The sequence below is a fragment of the Dendrobates tinctorius genome, unplaced genomic scaffold (genome assembly GCF_039654945.1).
Source record: "Dendrobates tinctorius isolate UK_male_01 unplaced genomic scaffold, ASM3965494v1 ptg000049l, whole genome shotgun sequence".
Classification (NCBI taxonomy): domain Eukaryota; kingdom Metazoa; phylum Chordata; class Amphibia; order Anura; family Dendrobatidae; genus Dendrobates; species Dendrobates tinctorius.
Window position 1 is genome coordinate 24,961,643 of NW_027361717.1, and position 25,086 is coordinate 24,986,728.

The 25,086-nt window shown below is 43.4% G+C and overlaps 1 protein-coding gene across 5 annotated transcripts in view; it reads right to left on the reverse strand.

Moving 5' to 3' along the window:
- The window catches only part of LOC141091150 (uncharacterized), a 208,379-nt gene that overhangs the window by 177,923 nt on the left and 5,370 nt on the right, over positions 1-25,086 (reverse strand). The gene's annotated exons all lie outside the window — the stretch shown is intronic.

The following is a 25,086-nucleotide window of genomic DNA, read 5'->3' on the forward strand; positions in this document are numbered from 1 at the left end:
CATATCCGCCATCCCATATTCCCGTTCCCATATACCCATCATACATATCCTCCATCCCATAGTCCAGTGCCCATATACCCATCACACATCCTCCATCCCATAGTCCCGTGCCCATATACCCATTATGACCATAATCACCATGGCAACCGTTGACATAATCGCCACCATTGCAACCTATTAAGACATCGTCACCATGGCAACCATTGTGACAGCATCTTCGCCATTGCAACCTATTATGACATTAGCGTCGCCATGGCAACCATTATGACATCATGAGAGGCGGCGCTTGCAACCTATGACATCAGCATCCCATGGCAACCATTATGACATCATAATGAGGGGCGGGGCTTGATACACACTTTTTCTCCATTATGTAGCTAGGGGCAAAATTGTTTGGTGAATTGGAACGGGCAGGGTTAAAATTTCGCTTCACAATATAGCCTATGACGCTTTCGGGGTCCAGACGTGTGACTGTGCCAAATTTTGTGGCTGTAGCTGCGACGGTGCGGATGCCAATCCCGGACATACACACACACACACACATATACAGTACAGACCACAAGTTAGGAAACACCTTCTCATTCAAAGAGTTTTCTTTATTTTCATGACTATGAAAATTGTAGATTCACTCTGAAGGCATCAAGGCGTGGCCTAGCTCTTGCCATGTGAGGAAGCAGGAGTCTGGAGCTCCCACAGGATTTCCCTGAAAAGCAACTCAAAAGTGGACTTTGAGGTTCCAATTCACCATAGGATTATTCCCTATCTCCCCTGGAACATTTTGAGACCTAACTCGGACCCCTGGACCATTTAATCCAAAGATATTCATCACAGATTCCAATATGGCTGCCAGGCTGCTCTCACAGCTATAGACAAGAAGATCCCTCCTCCTCCCCTACTGTGGGTGAGTAACATCCCTGCTCCTATCACTGGACTGAGCTCTGCCTGCACACAGCCTTTACAGAGGATTGACCAACATCCACTAGGTGGGTGACGGGTGAAGCAGAGGGGCGACAATCTGCCCGAGTAAAGTGGGAAGAAACAGGGGCCGCGGGGACCCACTAATAGACCCACCATTAGGCCCTTGACTTGTATTTTCACGGCGCTATATAAAGCCCACTCACCCCAGCAACAGTTGCTCTCCCCCTCCCCTGGAGGAAGATATATGCAGCAGCGATCATAGCTGGAAGCTCCAAATAAGAGCATTCATTTTCAACATTTATTAGAGGCAACGCTATGCACGACACCTATCTCTGCTTTGTTGAGCACTATTTCTCTGAACAACCGCTCAGTCTTTCCGTTCCTGTCATGATTTAAAGAACTGACATTATGCCCACCGGGGAGGTACATATATGAAAGTTCCATGGAGATGGGGAGACCTGGGACTCCCATGAGTCATAGGGAAGCTACTTTCTCTCTCATAAAATAATGCTCACTGCTGAATGAACCGCCAAGCTGCTGTTAGGCAATTATTTTATTATTAATTTTTTTTCTTTCTTATCTATGCTATAAATTACACTAGTGGCTAGGCCACTGAAAAGCTTGTGAGAAAAAGGGGAGAGATGCCCATCTAGTGCTGCATTTGGAAAGTGCCAGCTGACAAATCTCTCTGATCTCTCGTCCCACTTCTGCCGAGAGATATTATATTTAACAGTCCGGATACCAGCCCACGGTTTTTAGTGGCGAAACTTACTACATCACCAGTTTTTTCTTCACCAAAAACGGACCATGGTCAAGATTGATAGATCAGCTGACAGAAATGCTAATAGTGGGTCACAAACAACCAAATAGATGGAAAAATTTATCACAAAACAAAGTGGACCCAAACAAGGGCCATCGCAGTATAAGGACCCTGGTGATGACCCAGATTTGGAGGAATCGCAGGAGGATCCTTCTGACTTTGCGGACTCAGATAAACCTATTTCTAGAAGCTTCATTAAAAGTATTTTGTCCTCAGCCTTGGCCCCCCTTGCGAAAGATTTATCTACAATTAAAAAGGACATTCAGCAGATTGGCAGCAGAGTGGAGGAGCTGGAGGAGGCGCAGTCGAAGCAGTCCGCCTTCGCTGGGGATCTAAAAACGGGCCTTCGGCAACAGGAAGATCATATCAATTCCCTCTATACTGCAAAGGAAGATATTGAAAAAAGGAACAGAAGAAACAATCTCAGAGTCCGGGGAGTGCCGGAGGCGACCGACCGAGAGGATGTACCATAGAATCATAGAATCGTAGAGTTGGAAGGGACCTCCTGGGCCATCTGGTCCAACCCCCTGCTCAAAGCAGGATTCGCTAAATCATCCCAGTCAGATGTCTGTCCAGCCTCTGTTTGAAGACTTCAATTGAAGGAGAACTCACCACTTCTCGTGGCAGCCTGTTCCACTCATTGATCACTCTGTCAAAAAGTTTTTTCTAATATCTAATCTGTGTCTCTTCCCATTCAGTTTCATCCCATTGCTTCTAGTCTTTCCTTGTGCAAATGAGAATAAAGTTGATCCTTCTACAATGTGACAGCCCTTTAGATATTTGTAGACAGCTATTAAGTCTCCTCTCAGTCTTCTCTTTTGCAAACTAAACATTCCCAAATCCTGCAACCTTTCCTCATAAGACAGGGTTTGCAGACCGGTCACCATTCTGGTCGCTCTTTTCTGAACTTGCTCCAGTTCGTTGATGTCTTTTTTAAAATGTGGTGCCCAAAACTGGACACAATATTCCAGATGAGGTCTGACCAAAGAGGAGTAGAGGGAAATAATGACTTCACGTGATCTAGACTGTATGCTTCTGTTAATACATCCTAGAATTGCATTTGCCTTTTTTGCTGCTGCATCACACTGTTGACTCATATTCAGTCTGTGATCTATTAGTATACCCAAGTCTTTTTCACATGTGCTGTCACTTAGCCCTATTCCTCCCATTCTATATATGCTTTTTTCATTTTTATTGCCCAGATGTAGTACTTTGCATTTCTCCCTGTTAAAAACCATTCTGTTAGTTGCTGCCCACTTCTCCAGTTTATTTAAATCTTTTTGAATCCTCTCTCTCTCTTCTCTAGTATTAGCTATCCCTCCTAGCTTTGTGTCATCAGCAAATTTAATCAGTTTACCCTCAATTCCTTCATCTAAATCGTTGATAAAGATGTTGAACAATACAGGGCCCAGGACAGAGCCCTGTGGTACCCCACTTGAGACATTCTTCCAACTGGATGTGCAGCCATTTACGACCACTCTTTGGGTCCGATCACTAAGCCAGTTATGAATCCACCTAACAGTTGCCTTGTCCATTCCATACTTAATCATTTTTTCAATAAGGATTGTATGAGAGACTTTGTCAAATGCTTTGCTGAAGTCAAGATATACTATATCTACAGCATTTCCTTGATCCACCCAATCAGTGATACCGTCATAGAAGGAAATTAAGTTAGTCTGACATGACTTATTAGTTACAAACCCATGCTGACTCTGTTTAATCACTTCATTCTTATCCAGGTATTGACATACATGTTGTTTAATAATTTGTTCAAAGATCTTTCCTGGTATAGAAGTCAGACTCACCGGCCTATAGTTGCCTGGGTCCACCTTCTTCCCCTTTTTGAAGATAGGAACAACATTTGCTCTTCTCCAGTCTTCTGGCACTTCTCCTGTTCTCCAAGAATTTTCAAAGATTATGGAGAGGGGTTCAAAAATTTCTTCTGCTATCTCCTTCAGTACTCTGGGGTGTAATTCATCTGGACCTGGAGACTTGAATTCATTTAGGTTAGCTAAGTGTTTCCTCACTATCTTTCTGTTTATAGATATCCTGGATTCTTCTATTCCCTTAATAGGACAGTGAATAACAGTTTATGTTGCATTTCCTTTCTGAGAGAAAACAGATGCAAAATAGGAATTTAAAAGTTCAGCCTTCTCAACATCCTGTCTTACCATTTCATCATTTTCATCCTGTAAAAATCCTATAGCATCTTTGACTTTTCTTTTACTTTTGACATATCCCCAAAATCCTTTATTATTGCTTTTGACATCTCTTGCAAGCCTCAGTTCATTTTCAGCTTTAGCTAATCTGATTTGTGCCCTGCAGGTTCTGCAGACAGCATTATATTCTTCTTTAGATATGCCTCCCTCTTTCCATTTTATAAACATTTTTTTCTTCCTTTTTAGCATGTGCTTAAGTTCTGTGTTCATCCATCCTGGTTTCCTTAAATGCTTCCTATTGTTCCCTCTTTTCGGAATTGTTAACAACTGTGCTTTGAGAATTTCATTTTTCAAGATTTCCCATCCTTCCTGGACATTTTTGTCTTTAAGGATATCCAGCCATTGGATCCCTCCAATTCTCTTTCTGAATCCCTTAAAATCTGCCTATCTGAAATCTAACCTTGACGTCTGAGTCTTCACAGGTCTTCCACCTCTAGTTATCCAAAATTCTAAAATAGCATGGTCGCTACCTCCTAGGGTCCCAGCCACTTTTACCTCCTCAACCATTTCCTCCCTGTTTATAAGGATTAGATCCAAGGTAGCAGTTCCCCTTGTTTTCTCCCTTACCTTTTGGAAGATAAAGTTGTCAGCAAGAGAGGATAAGAATTTCCTTGACCTGTTAGTTTTGCCTGAGAGAGATTCCCATCAAATGTCTGGATAGTTGAAATCTCCCATGACAACTATGTCATATTTTTTGGAGAACTTGGCCATCTGATGCATAAAGAGTTCATCTATATCTTCGGCTTGCACAGGCGGCCTGTAGTAAATGCCTACAATGGTGTCCTTTCCATTGTTCTGTCCTTGTATTCTTACCCAAACAGTTTCCACAGAACTCCCAGTCTCTGAAGCTTCAATCTCTGTGCAGATATACGCGTTTCTAACATATAATGCGACACCTCCTCCTCGTTTATCAAGTCTGTTTCTTGCAAATAAGTTGTATCCTTCTAGTCTTGTATTCCAATCATGTGTATTGTCCCACCAAGTTTCAGTGATTCCAATTACATCATATTTCTTTTCCTGTGTTAGTAGTTCCAATTCTCCTTGTTTGTTGCCCATGCTTTGTGCATTAGTATAGAAACATTTTAGTTTGTGATTGGTTTCTCTTTCTCCAATATTTTTATTAATTAGATTCTTTCGTCTTTGTTCTTCCTTTCCACTTCTAATAGCAGAGTTCTCAATAGCATTTGTCAGGTGTATGGCTTTTTCTGGTCTTTTGCTTCCCTTCCCATGTTGTTCTAGTTTAAAGCTCTCCTTACAAGTGTAGCAAGGCGACTTCCAAATACATGCTTTCCAGTCTTCGTAAGGTGCACCCCATCTCTAGCAAGTAGTCCATCGTATAAGTAGTTCACTCCGTGATCCAGAAATCCAAATCGTTGCTGACGGCACCATTGACGTAGCCAGTTGTTCACCTGCAGAATCTTATTCCACCTCCTTGTTCCATGGCCATCCACTGGGAGGATGGAAGAGAAGACCACCTGCGCTCCCAGTTCTTTCACTTTCTTGCCTAAGTCTTCAAAGTCTCTGCAGATGGTTTCCAGGTCGTTTCTTGCGGTGTCATTTGTCCCCACATGTAGTAGCAGGAATGGGTAGTCATCTGTAGGTCTGAAGAGTCCTGGTATCCTGTCAGACACATCTTTAATTTTTGCACCTGGAAGACAGCACATTTCTCTTGTAGTTATATCCGGTCTGCAGATAGCGGCCTCTGTTCCTCTCAGCAGGGAATCCCCCATGACCACCACTCTCCGTTTCTTCTTCACAACATTTTTCTTCCTCCATCCAGGAGGACTCTGAGGGCGTACAAGGTTGCTGTTTGTTGGCAAAGTCTTATCCTGATGTATTTCTTCATCGTTTTCCTGCGTGAGAGCCTGGTACTGGTTTCTGAGCAGTATGGGTGCTGACTGCCTCCTGATCCTCCTGCTTCTCTGGGTCACATGTCTCCATTCCTCTGTTTCTTCAGGTGCACTTCGAATTTCTTCTCTTTCTGTAACATGAAGAGATAATTCTGCTCTGTCCAAGAACTCTTCACCTTCCTTAATGACCAGCCATTCTTTATGAACTCTTTCTGCCTATGCTGGACACAGAAGAAGGAAAGATGTTAATTCTTGAGAGAGCACATAGGGCACTAAAACCCAAGCCTAAACAATTAGAATTCCCTAGAGATATAATTTGCAGAATTCTGGACTTCCGCATGAACGAGAAAATTCTCAAAAAGACAAGGACACTAAGCTCATTGCAATATAAAGGCTCTACAATCCGTGTTTTCCAGGATCTGGCACCATCAACCTTGACTAAGAGATTCTTATTGAAACCCTTTACGGACGCCCTCAAGCAGAGACAGTTCCCTTTCAGATGGCTTTTCCCATTCGGTCTATTCATCACAGCTGACGGCAAGAGATTAACAGTTAAGTCATCTTCCGACATTGCCAAAGTGTGGCAGAGCTGGGTATTCAACTCGACTCTCTGCCTGATCTTCGTCTCGCCCGCACTAATTTCAGTCTTCCGGATCTACCATTGCAAGAACCCTGGAGAAGAGCGAGCAACTCTAAAGAACAAAGAAGCAGAAAAAGACAAGCAGGGAAGCAGCATTCCTCCAGCGATTGAATTAGGGACCCTTGTCTCCTAACCATCTCTGTATGGATCCTTTAAGCTGATCCACAGTGACTGCCTAGTTAACATATGGAACAAATTGAAAAATTGTCATGTTTTCTCCTTTACACTCCTTGATGGGTATTACAGTGGTATTTGTAATTTTGCTTATTACAAAGAACGTTGTTAATTTAGGGCAACAAGCCCTTTTTGTTGAATATATGCTAATGTTTTTGTCTTTTACCTTTCTCTCTTCCCCTCCCCAACCTTTCCCATGTCCATCAGCGAATCACCTTTCATCTTGTCCTGAGCCCCGGCGCCCACTGACCAGACACGGCTAATCGTATGCAAGAAACGACAATAGCATCATACAACGCAAGAGGTCTGAACGCGCCAATTAAAAGAGCTCAGGTATTGGCACATATTAAGAAATTGGGGACTGACATTGCACTCCAGCAGGAGACCCACTTTATACAGGAAAAAACCATGAGTTTTGAGAAACACTACTATAATACATGGTTCCACTCGTTTTCCTCTTCCAGGAAGGGGAGGGGAGTGGCAATCGCTCTTGCAAAAAGTACACTATTTCAGTATATCGACATGGTTCATGACAGAGATGGTAGATAAATTTTCATAAAGGGGAAGTTGGCACACAAATTGGTCACGATAGGGTGTATACTGTAAATGCCCCCAACACAAAACAAGACACCCGGTTTTCCAGAATTATGAGAGAGACAAGTCAATTTGTAGAGGGCGCTTTGATCCTGGGAGGTGACCTGAATGTTCCTCTTGAACCACCAATAGACTCCTCTACTGGGAAATCTAGTGTTCCTAAGAATGCACTAACACGCATCCGAACAACCCTACATCTGAACCAACTGATAGATACTTGGAGATTTCTCCACCCCACTGTACGAGACTTCTCACATTTCTCACAAGCGCAATCGTCTTATAGTAGAATTGACTATCTTTTTATCCCATTCCAGATGTCCTTACATCTGAAAGACGCACAAATAATTCCGAGCGTTCACTCCGACCACTCGATCTTAATAAACACACTTATGATAGGCCATAGACCAAATAATATCCCTTGGAGGTTAAACGAAACTTCAATTGCAGATGAACCCTCCAGAAATAAAAAAGAAAATTCAAGAGTACTTTGAGATGAACTTGAGCGAAAATATTCAATTTTCTACTATCTGGGAGGCTCACAAGGCCGTAATAAGAGGTGAATTGATTTCTATGGCCTCGCATAAGAATAAAAGCAGAGAAGAAAAAAACGACACTCTTTATAAAGAGATCCAAACACTAGAACGAGATCATAGAATGACACTGGACCCTGATGCCTTAGCTCTCCTCTCACAGAAGAGACAATCTCTTAGAGACTTACTAAACAAAGACTCAATAAAAATTTATACTAGATGGAAACACAGGGTATTTGCTCATGGAGACAAAATGTCAAAATTTATGACAACCATGATTAAAAAGCGTAAGGCTAGGCAGGGCTGTGGAGTCGGTAAGCCAAACCTGCGACTCCGACTCCTCAATTTCCCTTACACCGACTCCGACTCCAACTCTGACTCCACGACTCCGACTCCCACACATATTGCTTATATTTAAGTGAAAAATTTATTGTAGTACAATGTGAACCTCAGACATTTAATCATTTTTATGATCCAATAATCAAGATATTTAGATAGAACAGAATATATATTGGTGTACTACCCGGTTTTCATTCTTTTTGGTACAGATACGATATGGATAGACAGATATGGATAAATGGATAGATAGAGCAGATTTCTAATCTGCTTTTGCTATTGAAAACATTATCTATGAGTTCAAAAACCTTTCAGGTGATGTAGTTTTTTAAAAAGATGATCAGCTTTTGCAGCTGAAAAACGTATCCTCAAAAAACACAGGAAAAACGCTGTGTGTGAATGTAGCCTTAGATCAGGAATATAACAGCCATTTATAGGACATTTCATAACTTTCCCAAACTCCTATGAAAAAATATTCAGCACATCCTGCATTGAATTACTGTACCCAATTTATTATATATTTTAGGAGTCGGAGTCGGTCCATTTTATACTGACTCCAACTCCGACTCCGACTCCACCAAAATGAGCACCGACTCCAACTCCAACTCCACGACTCCGACTCCACAGCCCTGAGGCTAGGTCTCTTATATATACGGTAAAGGGGTTGGATGGAGCCAAAATTACAAACCCAGACGGGATAGCTTCAGCTTTCAGGGAGTACTATTCCACCTTGTACGATTTGCGACCGGGAGAGAATGTAGAATGTTATGATGAGTCACCGAAGGAGGAAAAAACAAAATACCAGCTAAGTCCAGAAAAACCAGAGAGGTTGGCAGCTATCGGACAGCAGACCCCTGAACCTATCCACAACAACTAGCAGTAGCCGTGGGGGGTTCCTACGGTGCCCTAGACCCCTCGATCACAGCCGGAGAACTATATAGCCTAAAGACAGAAAGGGGAAAAACTAAACTGCCCCAGAGCAGACCCCAAAGCAATAGGCAGCCCCCAACATATAATGACGGTGAAGCAAGATGAAAACACTAACACAGATAGAAAGATAGGTTGAGCAAATGATGGGGCCCAAGCTAACTACATAGGACAGGATAGGAAAGCTGCTGTCTGCCATCCGCAAAAACCCTATCAAAATGAGCCAACCGACTGATAGGAAAAACAGGCCCTGAAGTCGCTAGGCTTCAAAAGACTATATCAGCACTCAGGTATATTCTGAAGACAGAGCAAAATATCAACAGATCAGAGACAAAAATGGAATCCAGCTCACCCCCGGCCGGGGATGGCAGAACTCCCAAAAAACAAGGCAAAACAAAAACAAAACTGAAGAGTACAAAGCAGAGCAGAAAAACTTAGCTTTGAGATGCAGGAATCAGACTGGTCTCCAAGAATCCAGCAGGAAAATCACCAGCCAGGAAGAAGGGCGTCAGCAGCCTTATATCCAGTCCTCAATTCCAGCAACCCAGTCATCATCCAGCTGCCCAGGTGTTTGGTAATCAGTCTCACTACCTTCTTTCACTAGAGGAGGGAGTTCATCAGACCTCAATGGTGAAGGGAAAAATGAACTCACAACAGTAGAACAGTTAGAAAAAAGGCGAATGAATATAAAGAAATTCCTACAATCTATAAACCTCCCTACCTTATCTGAAACACAACAACAGGAACTGACAGCCCCTTTCACGATAGGGGAACTCCAGTCTACCCTGTCGGACTGTCCTATGGGCAAGAGCCCTGGTCCAGATGGCCTCCCGGCATCCTATTATAAGACTTTTCAGGACACGCTGAGTCCGTTTATATTGAAGCTGTGCAATGGTGTACTGGGGGGTGCGGCCTTTGCAGGACAGACACTGGAAGCACACATATCCTTAATACACAAAGAAGGTAGAGACCCCGAACTATGCAGTAATTACAGGCTGATCTCACTATTAAATAATGACCTAAAAATATTTGCAAAGATATTAGCCACAAGGATAGGCCTGATCCTCAACACACTCATCTCACTTGAGCAAGTAGTCAGGGGTAGGGAGGGAAGAGACAACTCCCTTACAGTACTGTACCTGATGCAGCATGCGCACAGCCACCACAAACCCCTAGTCTTAATGGGCACCGACGCAGAGAAAGCGTTTGACAGGGTGGACTGGACATTCATGCGTGAGACTCTTGCGAGATTTGGCTTTCCTCCCACAGTTATAGACGCCATTTTTCAAATGTATAAGTCACCGTCTGCAAAAGTAAGGGTAAACGGGGATTTTTCTCCACCCTTTGAGATCAAAACACGTCAGGGCTGCCCGCTTTCACCAGCTTTATTTGTCCTAACCATTGAGACGTTAATTCAGAGTATTAGACAGCATCCAGCAATAGAGGGTATCGAGATCTCGGACTCCTCACATGTAGTAGCAGCGTTCGCAGACGACCTTCTCTTGCTCCTATCGGACCCTGAGAAAGAAATTCCGGCGGTGTTGGAGAGGTTTGAGGCATTTGGAGAGTTATCGAACTTTAAGATTAATCTAGAGAAGTCTAAGGCGATGGGGATAAATATTCGACATACAACAATCCAAAATTTGAAAGCTAAATTACCAATAAAATGGAACTCTAAACATATTAAGTATTTAGGTATTAAACGGAGTCCTCACTGGAACTCCCTTTTCTCACTCAACTTTGTACCCCTTCTCGATGATACTCTTGAAGCCATTAAGTCATGGAGAGCACCCTATATTTCCTGGATAGGAAGAAAAAATCTCAAAGGATTTATTTTACCCAAGTATAGTTATATATCCAGAATGCTACCAATTAAAGTCCCTGACACGTTTATTCAGAAGGTCCGATCTCTTTTTGGGAAGTATATATGGGGGGGCTTAAGACCTAGAATAAGCTATAATACTCTTTCCCTACCTAAACATAAAGGGGGTATAGGATTACCGGACCCACAAAAATACCACGCAGCGGCAACTTTGGCGCTATTAATCGATTGGACGAGAGAGAGTAACCACAAACTTTGGACAGGGATTGCTAGCGAGTCACTGTCAGTACCATTCTCTACTATCCTTCACTCGCCAACGGGTTTTATAAAGAAAGTTCTCTCCCCAAATGCAATAACAAAAAATTTAATCAGGACCTGGGCCAGATTCTCATCCTCACTAATGCCACTTCCATCACCTCTGATAAAAGTAGGGGACCTACCTGGCCTCTATTTAGATTGCCCTTTTCTTAAGGACACAGACTCTCTACATAAAATAAACGAAAGTCTAGATGCTTTCATGGAGGACGGTGTGATCCTCCCTCTGCAAGATTTACAAATGAGATTTCCACACTATCATATTAACTTTCTTCATTACAACAGGCTCAAAAACTCAATCAGATCGTATTTACAATCTGGACTTCCGCACAGAGAGTTGACCGCTTCTGAAAAGTTGCTGACTCAGAGAAATAAACCAAGGGGCATGTTGGGTAAGCTTTACCAGATGCTCCTGGCCCACTCAACCTCGGTTAAACGAGCGTTTATAATGGAATGGGAAAGGGACCTTGAGGTTGTATTGCAAGATTGGGAGGTTGAAAAGATATATAAAAACTTGCATGGTCCTTCTGGCTGTGTGAGGGTCCAAGAAAATTCTTACAAAGTCCTAACTAGGTGGTACACCACCCCTGACACTAGAAAGAAGTGGCAGCCTGATGCACCCTCTAATTGTTGGAGATGTTTCGGGGAGAGGGGAACTTATTTACACATATGGTGGCAGTGAGAAAATATTCAACCATTCTGGAGGAAAGTGCTTAAAATTGCAACAAGACTTTGTCAGCTTCCAAAACCCCCATCCTTGAAATTGATTTTTCTAAACTGGTCAAGGGATCTTGCACAATACAAACATAAAAAATTTCTTATGTATTTGTTAGCAGTAGCCAAAATGCTTATCCCCTTACACTGGTTATCACAGGACTGTCCTACCCTGGCAGAATGGTTGCACAAGGTGAACCAATTATATTACATAGAAGAAATAATAGCCAGCACGACCTTTAAGATAGGTCAATCTGAATTTACCTGGGCGCCGTGGACACTCTTTAGAGAAACAGATGAATACTTAAAACTACTAAACCCTTAGTAAAATTTATCAACTTGCCCTAAGACAAACTAAACTTGGAGCAACACTGGTTGACCATTTAGACAATAGGGCAAAACCCCTTGCCGAATGGACATCACCCCCTGACTGGAATTCCTACTCCATCCCACCCTTAATTACTCCCCCTTCTATCCACTCTACTTCTCTATCTTTTATTCTTTCTACTCAATTAAAAGTTTTTATTTTGTTACGACTGATGTGTACATCTTTTCCAGGGATCTACGTCAAAGATTTTGTCTGTGACTCATGAGTTTAAGCAATAAAACTTAGACGGATACTACCTGGTTTACTGCATAGCAACAAGTATCAAGCAGTAATATATGAGATGTGAATATACGATTAGTAAGATCAAACTGGAAATGTAAGAAACTAATAATGCTTGATCATATCAGTCACATGTAATGTTATTTCTCTTTGTTAAACCAATAAAAAGATGTTTAAAACACAAAAACACCCCGAAGGCATCAAAACTATGAATTAACACATGTGGAATTACATAATTAACAAAAAAGTGTGAAACAACTGAAAATATGTCTTATATTCTAGGTTCTTCAAAGTAGTCACCTTTTGCTTTGATTACGGCTTTGCACACTCTTGGCATTCTCTTGATGAGCTTCAAGAGGCAGTCACCGGAAATGGTTTTCACTTCACAGGTGTGCCCTGTCAGGTTTAATAAGTGGGATTTCTTGCCTTATAAATGGGGTTGGGACCATCAGTTGTGTTGTCCAGAAGTCTGGTGGATACACAGCTGATAGTCCTACTGAATAGACTGTTAGAATTTGTATTATGGCAAGAAAAAAGCAGCTAAGTAAAGAAAAACGAGTAGCCATCATTACTTTAAGAAATGAAGGTCAGTCAGTCTGAAAAATTGGGAAAACTTTGAAAGTGTCCACAAGTGCAGTGGCAAAAACCATCAAGCGCTACAAACAAACTGGCTCACATGAGGACCGCCCCAGGAAAGGAAGACCAAGAGTCACCTCTGCTGCGGAGGATAAGTTCATCCGAGTCACCAGCCTCAGAAATCACGGGTTAACAGCAGCTCAGATTAGAGACCAGGTCAATGCCACACAGAGTTCTAGCAGCAGACACATCTCTACAACAACTGTTAAGAGGAGACTTTGTGCAGCAGCTTTCATGGTAAAATAGCTGCTAGGAAACCACTGCTAAGGACAGGCAACAAGCAGAAGAGACTTGTATGGGCTAAAGAACACAAGAAATGGACATTAGACCAGTGGGAATCTGTGCTTTGGTCTGATGAGTCCAAATTTGAGATCTCTGGTTCCAACGACCGTGTCTTTGTGCGATGCAGAAAAGGTGAACGGATGGACTCTACATGCCTGGTTCCCACCGTGAAGCATGGAGGACGAGGTGTGATGGTGCTTTACTGGTGACACTGTTGGGGATTTATTCAAAATTGAATGCATAGTAAACCAGCATGGCTACCACAGCTACCATAGGGATAGTTAGATTAATGTGTTGAGGCGGTAGGCCAGTCTGAAGAAATGCGTTTAAGGACATGCTTAAAAATGTGGGTATTGGGGATCATCACGAATTATCCTGGGTAGTGCATTTCAAAAAATAGGCGCAGCATGTGAGAAGTTTTGGAGACAGAAGTGGGAGATTCTGATTATTGAGGATGTTAATCTCAGGTCATTATTAAAATTGAGGGCACGGGTAGGGTGGTAGACTGAGACGAGGGAGGAGATGTAGGGTGGTGCTGAACCATGGAGTGCTTTGTGGGTGAGAGTGACCAACCCTATGCCCCATTAAAAATGAAATAATTTAAAAAAAACACATAGTTGGCATCACTGTGTTTGTAAAGGTCCGATCTATCAAAATATAAAGTAAATTAATCCAGTTGGTAAACGGAGTAACGAGAAAAGAAATGAAAAACGCCTAAATTACTTTTTTTTGCAATGAAATGCAAAAAGGAGACATTAAAACATCGTATCTACCCCAAAATGGTACAGTAAAAACATCAGCTCAAGGCACAAAAAACAATTCCTCACACAGCCCCATAGTCCGAAAAATGAAAACATTACGCATTCTGGAAAATGCAACAAAAGCTAAATTTTTTTTGCATTTTTTCACTATTTACATAATAATTAAAAACTGAAGATGTTTGACATCTGCGTACTCGTACTGACCTGGAGAATCAGATTTCCTGGTCAGTTTTACCATAGAGTGTACATGGTTAATAAAACAAACAAACAACAATTGTGGAATTGCACTTTTTTTGCATTAACGCCCTTGAATTTTCGTTACCGTTCTCCAGTTCACTATGTGATAGAATGAATGGTGTCATTGAAAAGTGCAAGTCGTCCGGCAAAAAAATCAAGTCCCTCACATGGCTATAGTGACGGAAAAATAAAAGTTTTGGCTCTTGGAATTAGGGGAAATGAACCTGAAACTGAAAAAATGTGAAATCTCCATGTCAAGAAGGGGTTAAGAAGATAAATCAGTCAAGATCTTTAGGAGGGAAATTTCACCAACTCCTACTGTTAAATCTGCACTTTGCTGGTGTCTCACTGACCAGCCCACCCGAGGTGTCCACAGGGGTCTGCAGGTAGGAAGAATTACCAGTCAGGTACTGTTGTAATAACTTTTTGGATTTGGGGTAACTGAGTAATATGGACACATTATTATAGGGGCACATGACACCCAGGGAAAATCAGTGTATGTCATGTAGGATGGCCGTGGTGGCACAGAAAATTAACCCCTTACCTACAATTGACGTAATATTCCGTCCATGTGACCATGGACCTAATTACCATGGACGGAATATTACGTCATCGCGATCAGCGGCGCCCACGTGGTGATCGCCGCTGATCGCGGCCGAGTGTCAGCTAATTATCATAGCTGACACCCGGCACAATGTGTCAGGGGCGGTCACGGACCGCCCCCGACACGTTAACCCCTTGCACACCGCGATCAAACGCGATCGCGGTGTACCGGGGGTTAAAGGGAAGCATCGGCAGGGAGGGGGCTCCCTCCGTGCTTCCCTGAGCCCCCCACGGCAGCGCAATGTGCAGCGCTGCTGCGGGGGGCTCCTTTCCTCCAGGCCCCCGAATCCAAGATGGCGACGGGGGCCTTCGGGAGCCTGAGGAAGCTGGCTTCCTCAGTGCCTGCAAAGCGCAGGCATGAGGAAGTCTGCAGCAGTGCCTGTGACAGATCGCTGATCTGTCACAGTGATCTGTGATGTCCCACCTGGGACAAGGTAAAAAGGAAAAAAAAAAAAAAAAAAAGCGTTAAAAATAATTAAAAAAAAAAATCGCTAAATAAATTAGTTAAAAAAAAAAAAATATTCCCCAATAAATCCATTTTTTCAAAATAAAAAAACCCAAAAACAATAAAAGTACACATATTTGGTATCGCCGCGTCCGTAATGACCTGCCCTATAAAACTGTCCCATTAGTTAACCCCTTTAGCGAACCCCTTAAAAAATAAAAATAAAAAACGAAGCAAAAAATAATGATTTATTATCATACCACCGAACAAAAAGTGCAATAACGCGCGATCAAAAAGACGCATATAAATATCCATGGTACCACTGAAAACGTCATCTTGTCCCACAAAAAACGAGCCGCCACACAGCATCATCAGCGAAAAAATAAAAAAGTTATAGCTCGCAGAATAAAGCAAAACAAAAATAATTATTTTTGATATAAAATTGTTTTCATTGCAAAAAACCGACAAAACATAAAAAAATGACCTAAATGAGGTATCGCTGTAACCGTACTGACCCGAAGAATAAAACCACTTTATCAATTTTACCGCACGCGGAACTGTGTAAACGCACCCCCCCAAAAGAAATTCATGAAACGCTGGTTTTTGTTCATTCTGCGTCCCAAAAATCGAAATAAAAAGCGATCAAAAAATGTCACGTGCCCGAAAATGGTACCAATAAAAACGTCAACTCGTCCTGCAAAAAATAAGACCTCACATGACTCGGTGGGTCAAAATACGGAAAAATTATAGCTCTCAATATGTGGTGATGCAAAAACTATTTTTACAATAAAAAGCGTCTTTTAGCGTGCAACAGCCACCAAACATAAAAACCGCCATAAATCGTAAATCAAACCCCCCGTTATCACCCCCTTAGTTAGGGAAAAATAATAAAACTAAAAGAAAATGTATTTATTTCCATTTTCCCGCTAGGGTTAGGGTTAGGGTAGGGTTAGGGCTAGGGTTAGGGCTAGGGCTAGGGTTAGGGCTAGGGTTAGGGCTAGGGTTAGGGCTAGGGTTAGGGCTAGGGTTAGGGCTAGGGTTAGGGTTAGGGCTAGGGTTAGGGCTAGGGTTAGGGCTAGGGTTAGGGCTAGGGCTCAGATTAGGGTTAGGGGTGTGTTGAGGTTAGGGTTGGAGTTATAATTGGGGGGTTTCCACTGTTTGGGCACATCAGGTGCTCTCCAAAGGCAACATGGCGTCTGATCTCAATTCCAGCCAATTCTGCGTTGAAAAAGTCAAATGGTGCTCCTTCCCTTCCAAGCTCTGCCATGCGCCCAAACAGTGTTTTACACCCACATGTAGGGTATCAGCCTACTCAGGACAAATTACAAAACAACTTTTGGGGTCCAATTTCTCCTGTTACCCTTAGGAAAATAAAAAATTGGGGGCAAAAATATAATTTTGCGGAAAAAAATGTTTTTTTTTATTTTCACGCCCAGGCGTTATAAACTTCTGTGAAGCACTTGGGGGTTCAAAGTGCTCTCCACACATCTAGATAAGCTCCGTGGGGGGTCTAGTTTCCAAAATGGGGTCACTTGTGGGGAGTTTCAATAGTTTAGGTACATCAGGTGCTCTCCAAACGCACATGACACCCGCAGACCAATCCATCAAAGTCTGCATTCCAAAACGTCACTACTTCCCTTCCGAGCCCCGACGTGTGCCCATACAGTAGTTTTCTCCCACATATGAGGTATCAGCGTACTCAGGACAAATTGGACAACAACTTTTGGGGTCCAATTTCTCCTGTTACCCTTGGGAAAATAAAAAAATTGGGGACTAATTGATCATGTTTGTGGAAAAAATACGATTTTTTTATTTTCATGCCTGGGCATTATAAACTTCTGTGAAGCCCTTGGGGGTTCAAAGTGCTCACCACACATCTAGATAAGTTCCTCAGGGGGTCTAGTTTCCAAAATGGGATCATTTGTGGGGGGTTTCCACTGTTTAGGTACATTAGGGGCTCTCCAAAGGCAACATGACACCCACAGACCATTCCATCAAAGTCTGCATTCCAAAACGTCACTACTTCCCTTCCGAGCCCCGACGTGTCCTCATACAGTAGTTATCTCCCACATATGGGGTGTCAGCGTACTCAGAACAAATTGGACAACAACTTTTGGGGTCCAATTTCTCCTGTTACCCTTGGGAAAATAAAAAAATGGGGACTAAAAGATGATGTTTGTGGAAAAAATACGATTTTTTTATTTTCACGCCCGGACGTTATAAACTTCAGTGAAGCACTGGGGGGTTCAAAGTGCTCACCACACATCTAGATAAGTTCCTTGGGGGGGGTCTAGTTTCCAAAATGGTGTCATTTGTGGGGGGTTTCTACTGTTTTGGTACATCAGGGGCTCTCCTAACGCGACATGGTGTCCGATCTCAATTCCAGCCAAAAACGTCAAATGGCGCTGCTTCCCTTCCGAGCTCTGCCATGCGCCCAAATAGTGGTTTACCCCCACATGTGGGGTATCAGCGTACTCAGGATAAATTGCACAATATCTTTTAGGGTCCTGTTACTTTTGGAAAAATAAGAATTGAGGGTGAAAAGATCATTTTTGTGGAAAAAATATGATTTTTTAATTGTACCGCTGTACGTTATAAACTTCTGTGAAGCCCTTGTGGGTTCAAAGTTCTCACCACATATCTAGATAAGTTCCTTGGGGGGTCTAGTTTCCAAAATGGGGTCACTTGGGGGGTTTCCACTGTTTAGGTACATCAGGGGCTCTCCAAACGCGACATGGCGTCCGATCTGAATTCCAGCCAATTTTGCATTGAAAAAGTCAAACGGCGCTCCTTCCCTACTGAGGTCTGCCATGCGCCGAAACAGTGGTTCCCCCCCACATATCAGGTATCAGCGTACTCAGGACAAATTGCACAATAACTTTTGCAGTCCAATTTCTCCTGTTACCCTTGGTAAAATAAAGAAAATTGAACCTGAAGTATTTTTTTTGTGAAAAAAAGTTAAATGTTCATTTTTTTTTAATATTCAAAAAATTCCTGTGATGCACCTAAAGGGTTAATAAACTTCTTGAATGTGGTTTTAAGCATCTTAAGGGGTGCAGTTTTTAGAATGGTGTCACTTTTGGGTATTTTCTATCATATAGACCCCTCAAAGTGGCTTCAAATGTGAAGTGGTCCCTAAAAAAAAATGGTGTTGCAAAAATGAGAAATCGCTGGTCAATTTTTAACCCTTATAACTTCCTAACAAAAAAAAATTTTGGTTCCAAAATTGTGCTGATGTAAAGTAAGCATGTGGGAAATGTTATGTATTAAGTTTTTTGTGTGCCGTATCGCTGTGATTTAAGGGCATAAAAATTCAAAGTTGGAAAATTGCGAAATTTTCAAAATTTTCGCCAAATTTCCGTTTTTATTTGAATGCAATTTTACCACTAACATGAAGTACAATATGTCACGAGAAAACAATGTCAGAATCACCGGGATCCATGGAAGCGTTCCAGAGTTATGACCTCATAAAGGTACAGTGGTCAGAATTGTAAAAATTGGCCCGGTAGTTAACGTGCAAACCACCCTTGGTAGTGAAGGGGTTAAAGCTACAATGTACTTTTAATTCTTTTTGGCGGCATTTGTATTTTTACCTTTTATTTTTATTTTCACTTATTAACCCCTTCCAGACCCATGACGCCTACGTAGGCGTCATGCCATAAATAGCGCTCTTGCGGGTCGGGTGACCGGGGTCAATGAAAGGTCACCCGACCCGCACACAAAGGACCCAATCAGAGCGATAGTAATATTTCATCAATGAAATTTGATGAAATATTACAATCCAGCCATGGCCGATGCTGCAGTAGTATTGAACATGGCTGGAGAAACAAATTTAACCCCCCCACACCGGCTGGCGGAGGCGATTGGCCCCCACCACAGACTGACAGCAGCGATGGGCTGCTGCTGTCATGATCTGCCCCCCCCTCCTCTTCCCTCCGATCCCCCCTGCAGTCCGATCCTCCCCTCACCCTCCCCGGCACCTGTCACGTCCCACTCCGGCTCCCCGCCGTCCCTCCTGCATGGGCGCCGCCATCTTTGAAAATGGCGGGTGCATGTGCAGTATGATTGTAATATTTCACCAATTAAATTTGGTGAAATATTACAATCGGTCCATGGCCGATGCTGCAATAGCATCGGCCATGGCTGGAGAAGCAATCAGACCCCTCACCCACCGACTGATGGCGCCGATCGGCTGCCGCCACAGTCTGACGGCAGCGATTGGACGCCGCAGTCATCATCAAGTCTTCTCCCCCTTTCCTCCGCTCCCCCCAGCCTTCCGCTCCCCCCCACCAGCCCCGGTATCTTCTGTCCCTCTGGCCGTCCCGGTGTCCTGCGTCATGGGCGCCGCCATCTTGGAAAATGGCGGGCGCATGCGCAGTGCGTCGGCTGCAGATTCATTCATTTATTTTGATCACTGTGAGAAACTCTCACAGTGATCAAAATAAAAAAAAAAGGAAATAAACCCCCCCTTTATCACCCCCACAAGTAGGGACATATAATAAAATAAAGAAAATATTTTTATTTTTCGGTTAGTGCTGGAATGAGGGTTAGGGCTGGAATGAGGGTTAGGGCTGGAATTAGGGTTAGGGCTGGAATTAGGGTTAGGGCTGGAATTAGGGTTAGGGCTGGAATTAGGGTTAGGGCTGGAATTAGTGTTAGGGCTGGAATTAGTGTTAGGGCTGGAATTAGTGTTAGGGCTGGAATTAGTGTTAAGATTAGGGTTGAAATTAGTGTTAAGATTAGGGTTAAGGGTGCGTGGGGGATGGGATTAGGGTTAGGCTTGTAGTTAGGGTTAGAGTTGGGATTAAGGTTAGGGGTGTGTTGGGGTTAGGATTGTGGTTAGGGTTATGATTAAGGTTGGGATTAGGGTTAGGAGTGTATTGGAGTTAGGGTTGGAGTTAGAATTGAGGGGTTTCCACTGTTTAGGCACATCAGGGGGTCTCCAAACGCGACATGGCGCCACCATTTATTCCAGCCAATTTTGCGTTTAAAAAGTCAAACAGTGCTCCCTCCATTCCGAGCCCCGACGTGTGCCCAAACAGTGGTTTACCCCCACATATGGGGTATCAGCGTACTCAGGAAAAATTGCACAACAACTTTTGGGGTCTAATTTCTCCTGCTACCCTTAGAAAAATAAAAAATTGGGGGCTAAAATAATTATGTGTGTGGAAAAAAAAGATTTTTTATTTTCATGCTTTTGCGTTATAAACTTCTGTGAAGAACTTGGGGGTTCAAATTGCTCACCACACATCTAGATTAGTTCCTTGGGTGGTCTAGTTTCCAAAATGGGGTCACTTGTGGGGGGTTTCCACTGTTTAGACGCATCAGGGGCTCTGCAAACGTAACATGACGCCCGCAGACCATTCCATCAAGGCGACATTTCAAAACGTCACTAATTCCCTTCCGAGCCCCGACGTGTGCCCAAACAGTGGTCCCCCCCAACATATGGGGTACCAGCGTACTCAGAAGAAACTGGACAACAACTTTAGTAGTCCAATTTATCCTGTTACCATTGTGAAAATAAAAATTAGCGGCCTAAAAAAAATTTTTTGAGGAAAATTTTTTTTTATTTTCACGGCTCTGCTTTATAAACTTTTGTGAAGCACCTAAGGGTTCAAAGTGCTCACTATGCATCTAGGCAAGTTCCTTGGGGGGTCTAGTTTCCAAAATGGGGGCATTTGTGGGGGAGCTCCAAAGTTTAGGCACACAGGGGCTCTCCAAACACGACATGGTGTCCGCTAACGATTGGAGCTAATTTTTCATTCAAAAAGTCAAATGGCGCTCCTTTCCTTCTGAGCCCTGCCGTGCGCCCAAACAGTGGTTTAACCCCACATATGGGGCACCAGCATACTCAGGACAACCTGGACAACAACTCCCCAATAGGCAGGTAAATGTCCCCAATAGGCAGGATAGTCCCCCAATGGGCAGGTAAATGTCCCCAATTGGAAGGTAAATGCAATGTTTGCAATTTATTTTTTACTTTTTGCATACAGATTAATTTACTTTTTCAGCTCAGACCTAGTTTCTCATTTAGTTCAATGTGCATTCTGTGCTGCATCACATACCCCCCCCTCTGTTCAAACTTGTGGGGTTCAGTCGTCTTTGAGCATCAGCTCCCTAAACGTAGTCCATCACTGTCACTGTATCCCTCTCTGCGACCAACACTTTATCGGACTTTGCCCTTTTCCGTTTCAGAGTTAAACTGTTAGGCCTCCCCCGCCCCCAGTGGTCCATATGTTGGCTTTGAGCTTTGGCCCTTAAGTCACAGTCCATCTGTGTCACCAGACCCTTGTTTGTCTCCATATTTCTGCCGTATGCCCGATCACCCGACCCTTCTCTTACTGGCTGGCTCTCCCGGTTGGTACGGTCAGAAGTCCCACTTACAGTCGAGTCAACTGTCTGGCCTGAGTCTGACCCATTTAGTACCTCACAGGAGCTAAGGTCTCAGTTTCGTACTGACAGTAGAACTGCCACTTGCAGATTCTCGATGTTCTTGTCTTGCGCTACCTGCCATTTCATTATTTGGAGGATCCCTTTGGGTCCTTACACCTTGGGTTGGAGGCAGCCGCCACCTGATGTTCTGCATCTGTTTATTAATCTGCAGTCGGTCCAGTCTCAACTGCTCTCTCTCCTTCAGGTATGCTACCCGATATTCCAATAGCATTCGGATGTTCCTAAGGTTTTCCACGGAGCCAACAACAATGACTGGAACCATGTAATCTTCAACAGCTACTTGGATTTCACCAGCAGGTGGCATCCTCACGCTCTTCACACCGGATCTATTCACCATCCCCTGCATCACCTTTCCAAGTCTTCCAATAACTTTCCCCCACCAGATTTCTGGGTACCAGAATGATGTCTTCCACAAAGCCCAGCCGATTTTGACCTTCCCTCGGGAGCTCCAGATGTCGAGCGGCTTCCTTATTCCTTACACTGATCTTTTGTTTCGTGCGGAGGCATTGTAGGTGCATATCCCTCAGGACAGCCACCCGCTTCACTGTGACTTCCCTTTCTGCCAGTATCACCAACTGGTTTGTCCCTGGGGCCCAGTTCACACTATAGGCTTTTACTGCCTTTTTAAAGGCCTCATGCACACCCTCACTGGCACATGTTTCTCTCATATCTTCGGGTACCTCCGTCATGTACTTGAAGAGCGAAGCCTCACTCTCTTCAAGGACAGACGGCTCCTGGTTTACCACGGACACTTTCCTCAAGACATCTGCCACAACCGGGTGACTGTCTTGTTCAGCACTGGCCCCAAAATCTTCCTGAGATTTACACCCTTCAAGACCACTTGGCAAGATGGACATTGGCAGCTCCGCCTTGTTATCACTCGGGCACGGCCGCTGTAAGTCTTCGTCCATCAACTTCTCCTCCTGCAGAAGACCTTTTACTGCTCCTCTGAGCACTTCCACATCTTCCCTTAGGGTCTTATTCACACTTTGCCATGTTGACAGGTAACCTCTGAGCTCAAAGACTTGCTTCTCCATCTCATCCACTCTGGGCTCAGCCGGTTGTCTTAGGGCCTTTTATTGGACGATATGTTCTTTAATTGTCTTTAGTTCAGCCTGTATATCTGCCACCTTTTTCTTTTCACAAGACCACCTCTTAGAGAGGCCCTGGAACTCCTGAGCTTACTTCTTTCCAAACCGGGCCTTGACTTCCGCAAACTCGGACTCCAGGTGGCGCAGCCGCTCTAGCGGCGCGAAGTGGGCAACTTCCATACTCGCCATCTTCAAACATTCCTTCGCCAGATATTGACAGATCTCTTTGCGCCCTGTCTCGTACGTGCGCTTCTACCTGGTGAAAACTGTCAGCTCGCTCTTACCACGTACACATGTCCGTGGTCAGTTTGTCCACTTGACCCTCTAGTTGTCGGGTGACAGCGGTCAAGTTGGACAGCTTTTCCGTCTCCCTCTTTATCTTCACAAAGGGTGCAGTTTGTACAGCCCCTTTCCGGCCTTTACCCCTCCAGCGACGGGAGGAAGTCTTGCCACTTAGACCTGAGTCAGCCTTAGAATCATAGAATCGTAGAGTTGGAAGGGACCTCCTGGGCCATCTGGTCCAACCCCCTGCTCAAAGCAGGATTCGCTAAATCATCCCAGTCAGATGTCTGTCCAGCCTCTGTTTGAAGACTTCCATTGAAGGAGAACTCACCACTTCTCGTGGCAGCCTGTTCCACTCATTGATCACTCTAACTGTCAAAAAGTTTTTTCTAATATCTAATCTGTGTCTCCTCCCATTCAGTTTCATCCCATTGCTTCTAGTCTTTCCTTGTGCAAATGAGAATAAAGTTGATCCTTCTACAATGTGACAGCCCTTTAGATATTTGTAGACAGCTATTAAGTCTCCTCTCAGTCTTCTCTTTTGCAAACTAAACATTCCCAAATCCTGCAACCTTTCCTCATAAGACAGGGTTTGCAGACCGGTCACCATTCTGGTCGCTCTTTTCTGAACTTGCTCCAGTTTGTTGATGTCTTTTTTAAAATGTGGTGCCCAAAACTGGACACAATATTCCAGATGAGGTCTGACCAAAGAGGAGTAGAGGGAAATAATGACTTCACGTGATCTAGACTGTATGCTTCTGTTAATACATCCTAGAATTGCATTTGCCTTTTTTGCTGCTGCATCACACTGTTGACTCATATTCAGTCTGTGATCTATTAGTATACCCAAGTCTTTTTCACATGTGCTGTCACTTAGCCCTATTCCTCCCATTCTATATATGCTTTTTCCATTTTTATTGCCCAGATATAGTACTTTGCATTTCTCCCTGTTAAAAACCATTCTGTTAGTTGCTGCCCACTTCTCCAGTTTATTTAAATCTTTTTGAATCCTCTCTCTCTCTTCTCTAGTATTAGCTATCCCTCCTAGCTTTGTGTCATCAGCAAATTTAATCAGTTTACCCTCAATTCCTTCATCTAAATCGTTGATAAAGATGTTGAACAATACAGGGCCCAGGACAGAGCCCTGTGGTACCCCACTTGAGACATTCTTCCAACTGGATGTGCAGCCATTTACGACCACTCTTTGGGTCCGATCACTAAGCCAGTTATGAATCCACCTAACAGTTGCCTTGTCCATTCCATACTTAATCATTTTTTCAATAAGGATTGTATGAGAGACTTTGTCAAATGCTTTGCTGAAGTCAAGATATACTATATCTACAGCATTTCCTTGATCCACCCAATCAGTGATACCGTCATAGAAGGAAATTAAGTTAGTCTGACATGACTTATTAGTTACAAACCCATGCTGACTCTGTTTAATCACTTCATTCTTATCCAGGTATTGACATACATGTTGTTTAATAATTTGTTCAAAGATCTTTCCTGGTATAGAAGTCAGACTCACCGGCCTATAGTTACCTGGGTCCACCTTCTTCCCCTTTTTGAAGATAGGAACAACATTTGCTCTTCTCCAGTCTTCTGGCACTTCTCCTGTTCTCCAAGAATTTTCAAAGATTATAGAGAGGGGTTCAAAAATTTCTTCTGCTATCTCCTTCAGTACTCTGGGGTGTAATTCATCTGGACCTGGAGACTTGAATTCATTTAGGCTAGCTAAGTGTTTCCTCACTATCTTTCTGCTTATAGATATCCTGGATTCTTCTATTCCCTTAATAGGACAGTGAATAACAGTTGATGTTACATTTCCTT